A 14132-nucleotide genomic window follows, 5' to 3' on the forward strand; every position below is an offset into this window, starting at 1 on the left:
CATTTGCATTATCATCTTCCACATTCAACATTGTCATATATTAACTATGGTGTGTGACATCCCTAGATTCATTCTTGAGCTAGTAGTAAGACATGTACTAACTCATTAGTACTTCCAAGCCAAAAGTGACATCTAGCAATTTGTCATGGCTACCCAAACAATGTGAATGCGACAAGAACATCATGAACCTATCAGCATTGGTTACAGGATAATTTAATCCCTCTATTTTATCATGTCCCGATCGAACAAAGGTCATGGAATATTTGTCAAGTCACCAATTCAATCATATGCACAAACCTAATTAACATGCATTTATACGAGACATGAACATTTCATTCTCCAATACAAACCCAATTGAGGATTTTCAATGCAATATCACGATTAGATCGCATAGGACATCAACCTTACATTTAACAAGGAGACAGATCCCATTGTTGCGTATACATGTAACTTCATATGTGAACGAGCTCTAATCATCAAGTATAGAGACGAATCAACGAATCGTAAATATGTGTACTTGTGAACGATAGCCATCCAACACACAAGTCAATATCGTGCCTCGGGTCTAAGAATTATTTTCACAAGACCAAAGCATGAACCATTTAGACATTGACCACGCTTGAAGCTTCCATGTTGCTAATCGTTCAATGCATGTCATATTCAATGAGCTTATCCAATACAAGTACCTATGTTCTAACTCAGCTATCATAATACCCAATGACTTATGACTCATCATTTCCTTAAGTATCTAATACTCAATGGCTAAGCTGCGAACACATCAGCCTAACACGGGATCATTGATATCCAATCAAAAATCCATTGATCGGGAACTATTTACTGATTTAGTCTAATAGTGAACCTATCACACATAATTTAAACACCCGAAGAATAGGTTCATTCACAATTGATCTTATGGAATCATTCATCTAAAGAATTGGACAGATGAATGAACATGTCTTTGCCATAAAATTGAAAATACAACTGAAATCCCTAGCATGTAACAATTGCATGTTTGCGTGAGGGCATACATCTAACATTTCCATTGCCCATTGTCCAAAGTCGCTAACACAAATGACGGATCATTCAAATCTAAGTATTTTTCTTCCCATGCACACAAAATTTCTTCATTCCATATGCATCTCCAAAACATAAACATTCACCAAAATAAATGATCATTGGATAAGCTAGTAGCTAGGGTAGAGACAATACTTGCCTGGTATTGCCGTAGGAAGAAAATGGAGCTCGATTCACTGAAGAAACGAGCTCGAACAGTCCGTTCCCTATGGTGGGTCGAACAGCACCGAGGGAGGAATGAGTGAGAGAGCGAGAAAATAGAGGGGTTGAGGTCATCGGGCTATCACCGGCATCGAGCTCGAGGGAGGTGCGGTGGCATAGGGCGGCGGGCTGGATGGTGAGATGAAGAGGATGAGAAAAGAAGGAGAGAGAGTTTGGAGATAGGGTGTGTCCACAAAAAAAAAAGGGAAAGTGGAAAATGGAAGGAGAGAGAAGAGGGAAAGGTTATATAAGGGGTGTGGCGGTTAGGCTAGAGGCAATGCAAGGGATGGCTCAACTGTAAACTAGTTTCGCATCCACCGTTCTATTGAAATTGAAACTAACATTAGTCGCCCACGATCCTTTATTCTAATTTCACCGTGTTCGCTACAACCATAAGTTCACTTGATCCACCACACTTAAGCTTATTGATTCCAAGCTCACTTTATGCTTCCGAGCTCAACAATTATCAATCTGATCATTAATGTAATCGGGCAAAAATTCGGCTCATCACACCAAATCTTTAATGCGAAGATGATCGCTGCTAATTCCGGATCATATGCTGGATAATTTTACTCATACGATTCCAGATTCTGGGAGGCGTAAGCAATGACTCTCCCATGTTGCATTAATATGCACCTAATCCTTTCTAGGAACATCACTATGAGTCAACCCCTAAGCCATCATTTCCTTCCTTTCTTCTGTAAGTTCTTGCTTCATCAATTGGGCCAATCTATAAAGTGCATTATAATCACTTATGTCCAAGGGTACTAGTTGGTTCCGGATATCTTTCCTTAATCCATTCGGAAAGTACTTAGCTTTATCATTACCATTCTCCATCAACCTAGGTACAAACTTGGACAACTTGGCGAACTTCTCCTCATATTGATTCGCTATCATATTACCCTAGATACTATCTTGTTCCTAGCACAATCAAAGAAGTATTTACCATTAAAAGCCCAATGAAACTCTCTCATGTAACTATTGCGTCGGGTGGGAATATTGTGTCCTTTATTGCCCTCCACCAATATTTGGCATTCCCCTCAAGTTGATACTCAGCTAATAGGATCTTATCTACATTATTACAACGAAGCAATCCGAACACCTTTTCTAGTCCTTTAATTCACCTATTAGCCTCCTCAGAACTTCCACTCCTAGTGAACTTAGATGGTTTCGGTTTCAAGAATTGCTCAACCAAACCTTAAATGCGACGTTCTCCACCTCTTATGCTTGCAGCCGCCTATTGTCGAGCTTGCTCTTCAAAAATATCTTTTATATGAGCCATAGCCTCTAGTAATCCATTAATTCGAGGGTCAATTTCTCATCCTCAAGATCTTCTACACGTTGACCAACCATCATGTGTTAGCAGCTAGTGGCCAATGTTCTCCCTATTGCTAATAAGTAATGTACATTACCGCCAATTAGAAGCAATAACAAACACATGCGCTTGTAAGTTTTAAATGCGTATGGACCTACCAAGCAATTCAGTCACTAGCGTACCTTATCACTCCAAATAACCTAAATTGGGTTACCACCTCATTAGGCCTCATCCTTAAACCATGCCTTAATACCACCTTATGAGGGCCCCATGATGTTCCAAGCCACCGCGTTTCTAATGAGCTCTCACTTAATGTGCTATTAATCATAAATTAGTAACGCATGCAAGAAATTATGTGGAAGCTTCCCTACAAAACAAGACCATTCACTCAAACACAGGTATGCATGCAAGAAGGGTCAACCTTTTTCGGGGTTTACTTGGCATATCTATTACACTATCATATATTCACACATAACAGAATAATAGATTTCTAGTTAAACACACATATATATAAGTTGTTTATTTTTACATCAAAGTTATACGAAAACAACTGGGATACCCACAAAAGTTAACCACGACCAACACTAACTACTTTCTCCACCGCTAACACCTCCATCCATATCCATACTACTATGCAGCCCAACTAAAAAGTGTTTGCCGTAATGCTACCCCACAAGCCTACTTGTACAAACTAGCAATCCATCAACTCCGAACATTTTCACTACTCCACTCCATGGTTGTTGTCACTGTTGTGGTTGGAAGGTATAAATAGCAACGGACCAGACAGACGACCATATGGGTCCATCATGAATAGAGACACAAAACATAGTGGAATCAACATCTCAAGCAACCCTTCATCTATTCAAAGGATAGAAATCAACAATCGAAATTGCTCTACAGGAAACTTGGGATCATAATGCTCTTCCGACGTATGTATGAAGTTAATAGGTATACCATAATGAAAGGTAGCATGGCGGGAGAAATTGACATACCTAGCTATCTGAAAAATAGTTCAACCATAAGAGTGAGCTTATAGCTCAAGAGTGAAACAAATAACTCAACAACTAACAAGCAATTCATCACTCAACCAAGCGGGGCTCGACATTCGTAACATGCGAGAATGAAACTCAATGACAATTTCACGTAACACGACACTCAACTATGTAAGCACTTGAACAAACATGAAACTCGATGTATACTTTTAGTTTTCACTTCTTTTCCAATTCCTTGAGGGAAATAGGCCTCAATTTTGTTTTGAGGGTCACAGGCCTCGATTTTGAGGGATAAAGACCTCAAGTTTTCATTCATGAGACACCGGCCATGAAAATCATGAGGGATATAAACCTCAATTCTCCCCTATTTCGGGGCTTCCGAGGGACACAGGCCTCGGGCATTCCATTCTAAAGGAACATAGGTCATGGTTTCGGATTTCCACTTAGGTTACTATGGGATGTTATCCAGATACGGGAGGATATCAATAGATCACGTTGGGATGTTGGCCGACAGATATTCATTTCATTACTCAATTCAAATGTAGACCAAAAAACTCAGAACTCAACGGGTAGAACAACCGTCCCAAAAGAGCTTGATCATATACTTTTACAAGCCGTAACACAACTCATGACTTGATTGTTAAATGTAATGCCACTCGATACTACAATAGGACAATTCAACAATGATAAAACACCATACCTCTCTCACATGATCAAGCACAAAGCGAAAAACCCACATCTACACCTCTTTTGCACATTTAAGGTACACGACCGAACATTCACAAGCTAGGTGACTCAAATTCAAACCCTTTCGAAGAAAATCCACACAATCAGCCCACAAAATCGACATACCTAAGACTCACAGTCATCAAATCGAGCACTGGATCATATAGTCAACCACGTTCGCCCCTATATGCAAGAGAAAATTTAGTTCTAAATACACATAACTAAAACATCGTGCCGTGGCCAATCAAGCAACAAATTAGAAAGCAAGCAAAAGAGTTAGAGGCTTCACTTGGCTTAGAATCAAAACCGAGCAAAAACAAAGTCAATCCATGGCCAAATGAACCTCGGGTCTTTCTCCTTTAGTTACGCATCTTTGAGAGCTCAAGAGGAAAAAACAACGACGTCGAGATGAGGGGAGTGAGAGCTGAGGTCATAGAGGTGAGCTCGAGGGATGGAGGACCGCCACCGTCGTTGTTGATGGTCCGACGAGGTGCGAAAAGGACGGCATCGCGTGTGTAGGCGTAAAGGTGGTTATGGCAAACTATACGAGGGGGAACGTGCACAATATAAGGGAGGAGGAGGAAATAAGAGAGGAGAGAGAGAGAGAGAGAGAGAGAGAGAGAGCCTTTATATAGGGGTGGTCGGTCATGGTCCAAAGATGGTGGGTTTCAATCGCGTTTCAATTTTCGTTACAAACTCAATCGGATTAAACCTCAAGTCATCATCCAAAGCTCATAACATCACACCAAGTTCCAAAGCCAACTTTTTTTTATATAGTATAATATTATATTCCCAACATAAACGTCATTACTTAATATGTCTCATACATTAAACAAATTGACGAAAATTCATAACATCACATGTCGGTCCGCCTATACATAAGCATGTAACATTTTATACATGAAGGTAACTCATCACTTTCTTTGCAGCTTTCAAGTGGTCAATACCTAGATTGCTCCGATATCTTTTTAACATTCCACAGCAAACTCAATGTCAAGTAGAGTGTAAACCCAAGCATACACCAAGCTTCCAACAGTAGAAGCATATGAGATGTCTTTTATTTGTGCCCTTTCTAAATCGTTCCTTGGGCACTAGTGCAAATTGAACTTATCACCTTTCACAATAGGTGCTATACTTGGTGAATAATCTTTCATCCAAAATCTCTCTAAAACTTTGTTGATATAGGTTTCTTGAAACAATCTTAAAATGCCTCGAGCTCTATCTCTATGGATTTTAATGCCAATGACATAAGATGCCTCACCTCTATCCTTTATGTCAAAACTCTTAGAACTGTTCACTTTAAAGGTGAGCAAACTAGACCGGACCCACCCAAAACATTTATAATTAAATTATTTATATAATTAAAAAAATTTGAAGAACTAGTTAACCTTATTTCCTAATTTTCTACTCAACACTCACTCATCTCCTTTCGCTCGACACTTGTATATCGCCTTCGCAAAGCAGCTCCGCTCGAAGTTCACTCCTCTCGCCTTCGCCTCTCCACTCGCCCCTCTTACAATCGCGTCTCTCACTCGACGGTGTCATCGCTCCTCTCGCTTCTCATTATTTTATGATTATAAGTACTCATGCAATGGTTGTACGATGGTCTTGGTTAATGTTTTATTAGATTGGATGGTCTTGATTTCTATTATGTTAGTTTCGATCCAATCCCCGATCCCCAAAAATTTTGGGACTAAGACTACCTATCCGGTCCCCGGTTCCATATCGAAATCAAACCGGCCAAAACCATGCACGCCCCTAGTTCACCTTATTTAACAACCCTTTGTCATTAGTTGCAAGTGAAATGTTATCCACATATAGCACAAGGAAACAAATTTTGCTCTCACTAACCTTTTGGTATATACATTGATCCATGAAATTTTCTACAAAATCGAATGAAAAGATCACACCATGGAATCGTAAGTATCATTAGCCAGATGCTTATTTCAAGCCATATATGAATTTCTTAAGCTTGCATACCAAATGCTCACCGTTAATAAAGGAGAATCCTTTCGGTTGTTTTATGTAAACCTCTTTCTCTAGCTCTCCATTGAGGAATGCCATTTTCACATCTATTTATCACGATTCCATATCAAAATGTGCACCCAATGCCAAACTAATACAAAGAGAATCTTTCTTAGAAATAGGAGAAAAAAGTCTCAATATGATCGATTCCCTCCTTTTGAGTGAATCTTTTGGTAATGAGTGTGGCTTTATATCTCTCAATGTTACCCAATGAGTCCTTCTTAGTTTTAAAGACCCTTTTACAACCAATGGCCTTCTTACCATCGAGTAACTCAAACAAATCCCAGACTACATTAAACACCATAGAATTCATTTCTTCTTTCATGGCATCGTACCACAAGTCGGATTTATTAAAACTCATGGCTAGTGAAAATGTTTCGGGATCATTCTCAACTCCAACATTATAGTTAGAATTCTCCTGAGGAATATGTTGTTTAGCTAGTTGTTTAATAGTTTTTTATAATTATTGAAGAACTGGATCTATTAGAGCAATATCAGCAGGTTGTGGAACTTCAAGTATTGATTGTACAATAGCCGATCGAACCGAAGGGACCTTATTAACAATAACCAATCTATTGCTTGATGTGGAAGGTTGAGCATCTGAATGATCTTTCTCGGGAACAAGATCCTGAAATCGGTCGCTCCCACTAATCAATTCATTTTCAATTTCATGTGGATTGTAAACTCTTACTTTAGACGGGCATCTTCAAACACATACATGTTGCAAACTTAGTTTCCAACCCTTGAATAACTCAAAATGTATATTTGGGACAGGCTTGGTCGAAACTCAATTCAATATATATATTGTCCTCTTAAGATCTTTGGTGCACAACAACTTAAGAAGTTTGGAGCCGCTAAGCATATTCCGCACCATGTCCAATAGAGTTTAATTTCTTCTTTTTGCCACACCATTTTGGTCCATAGAACCAAGCATTGTGTATTGGGAAACTATCCCATGCTCTTGAAGAAACTTTACAAATGAACTAGGTATTTGTCCATCTTCGATGTATCAACCATAGTATTCTCCGCCTCTTTTTGATCTCGCGATCTTAATTTGTTCACCACATTGTTTCTCTACTTCGGCTTTAAGTACCTTAAAGGCATCTAACGCTCCGTGTTTATTATGAAGCAAGTAGCGATATGTGAAATGTGAATAATCATCTATGAAGGTGATGAAATACTTCTGACCAAGGGAGCCCATATATGAACAATAGATGTTTGTATATATGATTTCTAATATTTATGTACTCCTCTAGGCACATTTATTTGACTTGTTGGTCTATTTTCCCCTTATGCAAATAACGCAAATGTCACGATTAGTAAAATCCAGAATACTAAGTACTCTATCATTTACCACTCGCTTATGGAGACACGTCCCAATCTACGGTGCCACAAGATAGAGGAATTTTCATTCACAACACAATGTTTTCTACCAATGTTATAATGAACATGCATCGCAGTATGAAAGGTATTTTTTTGTAAATTAATTCGAAAAAGACCATCGGACAAAATATCATTCCTAACAATTGCAAATTTATATGACAAATTGAAGGTCGAATCTGAATAATCAAAAGAATAACCAAGCATTACAAGTACTGAAATAGAAATCAAATTTCTAGAGAAACTTATTACATAAAAGGTCATTTCCAAATTCCAAACAAAGCTACTATTGAGAACTAATCTACATGTCCCAATAATTTTCACATGCGAATGCATCTTGTTTCTAGAATAGATGCATTGTTCAATTCCTACTAGTTTCTTATGGTTTTGAAAACCATGCAAGGAATTCGAAATGTGGATAGATCCGGAATCAATCCACCAAGTGATGTGACTCACATCAATGATATTAGATTTATAACAAACACATGATGTTGGATTACCTTTCTTCTCGAGCCAAGCCTTAAATTGTTGACAATCATTCTTCATATGCCCTTTCTTTTATAGAAGAAGTATTTAGATTCCTTCTTAATATTAGCTTGGGAGGTATTTTACCTTTTTTCTTATGCTTGCCTTGCCTCTTAAATTTTCCTTATGTTGCCATATGAACACTATATCTCGTTTCCATAAGCAACCTATCTTTCTCTTGAACACACATGGTCATGAGTTCATTAATTGACTATCCGCCCTTATGAGCATTATAAGAGATCTTGCAGATGCATACTATTGGAGAAGAGTGTTCAGGATGTAATACACAAGAAACGATTTAGATATATTAATCTCAAGATTCTTTAGCTAAGGCACAATGCCCCTCATCTTCATGGTGTGCTCACACACACCTCTAAGACTCATGAGCTTCAATGATGAAAACATCATAATTAGGTCATGGCATGCACTTTTTCTAGAGTTTCAAATTGTGCACTAATAGCCTCTAGTAAAGCTTTGGCATTGCTATGCTGAGCGACCGAACCACGGATGCTGGGAGAAATTTTAGTCCTTATGAACTTCGTGTTAGCGGTCTGTCCTAGGAACTAATCAACGTTGATGCTCTAACATTAGTTGTGGATTAGGTTGTGTCGAAAAACGACATTCACTATACTTAGGTAGTCATAATGTGTTGCTAGAGACCGCTTATGACTTGTGGGCCAAAAGGGTTTTGGGCACACTACTAATGTCTAGTGAACCTACGTGGTCGCACACAATAGCGAACCGAGTTTATATTTTCTTCGTGCCTTGATCTACTTAAGAAGTAGATTTTAATTTATTCTCTTATTCTAAATATCTACGCAATCGTGCGTGTTATGAGATAACGATGAAACGCACGATTGGAGATAGACGGTTTGGCGGGCCCGAGTCGCCCGGCCCCACTTCTTTTATTGCGCGTAAATATTAACGCGTATAAAAAGACGTGGAAAAACCCTAGAGAGTTGATGAGAATAAAAACGAGAGAGCTATTCTCTGTTGTGAGATCTTTGAGAGAGTCTCGGAGATCAAGAAGGCAATCAAAGAGGAGAAGTTCCAAGATCCGTAAGCTAGCACTTGGATCGTTGGAGACTTCAATTCGCGTGTGTGGATACCGGTAGAGGCGCAACACTTGGGGCGCTAATCCAGACACAACCGTTCGTCAATTTAACTTCGATCTTCGATCCGCAAAAGGTATGCCTTGAACTTCGATTGATTTCAATATACGCATGGATCCTGTCTAGGGTTTTGGTTTAGACTTATATTCCGCTGCGTTTGACAATCCCGAAACCCTTACAGTGGTATCAGAGCCCCTTGTGATATATTGAAGTTGAATCGCAAACCCTAATTGTCGATGCATATGATGTATGCCCGAAGTGATTCTTGATTAGGGTTAGATGAATTGAAAATACGAATTGATATGATCAATTTGAGTAATTTCACATTGAAACAAATTTGAATTCCTGCACCGATGTGGATTAATGTGATTGATCCAAAGGCGTTTCTTTAATAAAACAGAATTACGAATTCTGTTTAGGGAATTGAGAAGAAACGAAATAGGGATGGCCTTAAGGATGGTTTAATTGAAATCGGCCGCCCTAGCGGGGATGGTTCAAGGGGACGGTCGGTTTCCTGTGAAAACGGAATTGAGAATTCTGTCTAGGTTTGTGGGCGCCGCCCCGAGCCCCTGCGGGCGCGCCCCTTCGAACCCCGCTCGCGACCGGCCGGCGAGACCACCGAGAGGGGCTCGCCCCTTGACCCCGAGGGGCGCCGCCTCGACCCCATGAGCGGGGCGTTGCCCCTTGACCCCCGCATGGAATTGTTTGTTCAATTGTTATTAAACCCATTGATTGATGTATCATGTTGTGATTAGTGATATTTTGTTTATGTCCATAAGATGTATATGTTCATCACTAAATAAATCTCAAAAGTCCCAAATAAAATTAAGTAATACAATGATGCCTTTCCAATTATACACCTGTCAAGACTTGAATCGTCAAAAGATGGGCCTGCCAAAGTAGGGTGTCTTTAACTATTTGAGTAAGATAGGATGGGTAATGGTTATCCATATGTCAAGATTGGTTTACTTAACGAGGCTATCAAAATAGTTTTGAGCCTTGAGGCATAGAGTTTGGGGATAAGACATGAGATGTTAACCCCAAAAAAACCAAGAGTTGTATTCGATACAATTGACAAAGAGTTGTCTACCTATATAACCGAGTCTTGAGCAGTAAGCCAAAGTTTACTCATATCTTGGTGAAATATGGATCTTGGTCCACTATGCTTATAGGGACACATATTATGAAAGTATAGTGGGAGTTTATTATTAATAATATTAATGAACAATTCACTTTGCATGTTTGTTGTAGATAATGGCAAATAGCTCTGCATCAAGTTTTTCACCGCAATCTGTCCTTGAGAATGACAAATTGAATGGTTCAAACTTCTTGGACTGGTATAAAAGCTTGAGAATTGTTCTCAAGCAGGAGAAAAAGGATTATGTTCTGGAGAAACCACTTCCCCGGAAGGCACCTCCTTCCAATGCTCCCCATGCTGAAAGGAATGCTTACCAGAAGCATAAAGATGATGCATTGGATGCATCATATCTAATGCTAGCTACCATGAACTCGGACCTTCAGGAGCGGTTTGAGAACGTGGATGCCTATGATATGATCATGAACCTGAAAAATTTATTTCGGGAGCAGGCACGCACCGAAAGGTACCAGACGGTAAAGGCCTTAATTGAGTGTAAGCTAGCAAGTGGAAGCTCGGTTAGCCCACATGTCATAAAGATGATAGGTTATATTGAAAACCTGGAGTGGCTGGGCTCTCCCATTAGTCAAGAGTTGGCTATCGACATTATTCTTCGGTCATTGTCTCGTGATTATGACACATTTGTTATGAACTATAACATGCATAATCTTAATAAGTCTTTGATCGAACCGCATGGGATGCTCAAAAGCTGGTGCGGAATATCAAGAAGGACCCTACCCCTAATGTTCTCATGATTCAAAAGGGGAAAGGCTTTAAGAAGCCGGTTAAGGTCAAGGGTAAGGGCAAGGGCACTCAGCCCAAGCCTAAATCCAAGATCAAATCGGGCCCAACTAACGATCTTTGTCTGCTTCCATTGTGGTGACAATGGACATTGGAAGAGAAACCGTAAGAAATATTTGGAGGATCTGAAGAAGAAGAAGGGAAGTGAGACTTCCACTTCAGGTATTTATGTTATAGAAGTAAATGTTACTACTAGTTCTACTTCATGGGTATTAGATACCGGTTGTGGTACTCACATTTGTTTGAATGTGCAGAAACTAAAACGAAGTAGAACACTCGCAAAAGGTGAAGTGGAACTACGCGTTGGAAATGGAGTAAGAGTTGCTGCGTTAGCTGTAGGAACATATGATGTAGCTTTACCTTCCGGCATGATTTTAGAACCGAACAATTACTACTATGTACCTGCTATACGCGAGAATATTATTTCTGTTTCTTGTTTGGACAAGGAAGGTTTCTATTTTGATATAAAGAACAATAGTTGTTCATTTTATCTTAATGGATTGTTTTATGGTAGCGCCCATAATGTGGATGGGATATATGTTCTGAATCTTGATGTGCCAATCTATAATATAGATACAAAAAGGATTAAATCTAATGATTTGAATCCAACCTACCTATGGCATTGTCGATTAGGCCACATAAACGAGAAACGAATTCACAAGCTCCATAGTGATGGGCTATTAAATTCATTTGATTTTGAATCTTTTGATACGTGTGAATCTTGTTTAGTTGGAAAAATGACAAAATATCCTTTTACTAATCAAAGTGAAAGGGCAAAAGAATTATTGGCCCTTATACATACCGATGTATGTGGACCACTAAGTTCTACAGCCAGAGGAGGTTATCAGTACTTTATTACATTTATCGATGATTTCGGTAGATATGGATATATTTATTTGATGAAACATAAATCCGAGTCCTTTGAAAAGTTCAAGGAATTTCAGAATGAAGTACAAAATCAACTTGGAAAGAATATCAAGGCTCTTCGATCCGATCGAGGAGGAGAATATCTAAGCCAAGAGTTCAATGACCATCTCAAGGAGTATGGAATTGTTTCTGAGCTCACTCCCCCTGGAACACCACAGTGGAATGGTGTCTCCGAGAGGAGAAATCGAACTTTGTTAGACATGGTTCGATCAATGATGAGTCATTCGGATCTTCCATTATCTTTCTGGGGATATGCACTCGAGACAGCTGCTTTCACACTAAATAGAAGTCCATCAAAAGCTGTAGAGAAGACACCATTTGAGATGTGGACGGGAAAAGTTCCTAGTATGTCTTTTCTAAAGATTTGGGGCTGCGAAGCTTATGTAAAACGTTTACTCTCCGATAAGCTTGGGCCCAAATCTGATAAATGTTTCTTTGTGGGATATCCTAAGGAAACGAAAGGATATTACTTTTACAACCCATCGGAGAACAAAGTGTTTGTTGCTCGCAATGGTATCTTTTTAGAGAAAGAGTTTCTTACTAAAAGATCCAGTGGGAGTAATGTAAACCTCGAAGAAGTTATTGTGCCACAAGAGAGTGTTTTAGTTCATGAGGAACCTCAATTAGATCTACAAAGAGTTGTAGAGTCTACTTCGGTGGCGCCTATAGTTCGTAGGTCCGAAAGAACACATCGTGAGCCTATGAGATATGGCTTTCATGTAACGGAACATCGTCATCTATTGTTAATAGAAAATGACGAGCCTACGACCTATACAGAAGCTATGATGGGCCCAGACTCCGATAAATGGCTTCAAGCCATGAAATCCGAAATAGACTCAATGTATCAAAATAAAGTTTGGACTTTGGTTGATCCACCTGAAGGTGTTAGACCTATAGGGTGCAAGTGGGTTTTCAAGAAGAAAACCGATATGGATGGAAAAGTTCACATCCATAAAGCACGGCTGGTAGCTAAAGGTTTCAAACAAACTCATGGTATTGACTATGATGAAACCTATTCACCAGTGGCTATGCTTAAGTCTATTCGGATTATCCTAGCGTTTGCTGCATATTATGACTATGAGATATGGCAAATGGATGTAAAGACAGCTTTTCTCAACGGAAACCTAGATGAGGATGTGTATATGACACAGACTGAAGGCTTTACATCACTAGATAACGCTGGGAAGATTTGTAAGCTTCAACGTTCTATTTATGGATTGAAGCAGGCATCACGGAGCTGGAATATCCGTTTCGATGAAACTGTCAAAGAGTTTGGCTTCATTAGAAACAAAGAAGAAGCTTGTGTATACAAGAAGTCTAGTGGGAGCGCAATTATGTTTCTAGTGTTGTATGTGGATGACATACTACTCATTGGAAACGATATTCCTATGCTTCAATCGGTTAAGACATGGCTAGGAAAATGTTTCTCCATGAAGGACATGGGAGAGGCAAACTATATCTTGGAGATTAGGATCTATAGAGATAGATCAAAGAGACTTATTGGACTGAGTCAAAGTACATATGTTGACAAAGTCATCAATAGGTTTAATATGCAAGACTCCAAGAAAGGTTTCCTCCCGATGACACATGGCATAAGTCTTAGCAAGACTCGGTGTCCTACAACACAAGATGAGCGAGACCGCATGAGTAGGATTCCTTATGCATCTGCCGTAGGATCCATCATGTATGCTATGTTGTGCACTCGTCCCGATGTTGCTTGTGCATTGAGCATGACAAGCAGATACCGGTCAGATCCAGGAGAACCTCACTGGATAGCTGTTAAAAATATCCTTAAGTACTTGAGAAGAACTAAGGATTTATTTTTAGTCTATGGAGGTGAGGAACAGATCACCGTAAGTGGTTACACTGATGCTAGTTTCCAAACCGATAAAGACGACTTTCGATCGCAATCGGGATTT

This window comes from Rhodamnia argentea, chromosome 4, assembly GCF_020921035.1.
Source record: "Rhodamnia argentea isolate NSW1041297 chromosome 4, ASM2092103v1, whole genome shotgun sequence".
NCBI classification, from domain to species: domain Eukaryota; kingdom Viridiplantae; phylum Streptophyta; class Magnoliopsida; order Myrtales; family Myrtaceae; genus Rhodamnia; species Rhodamnia argentea.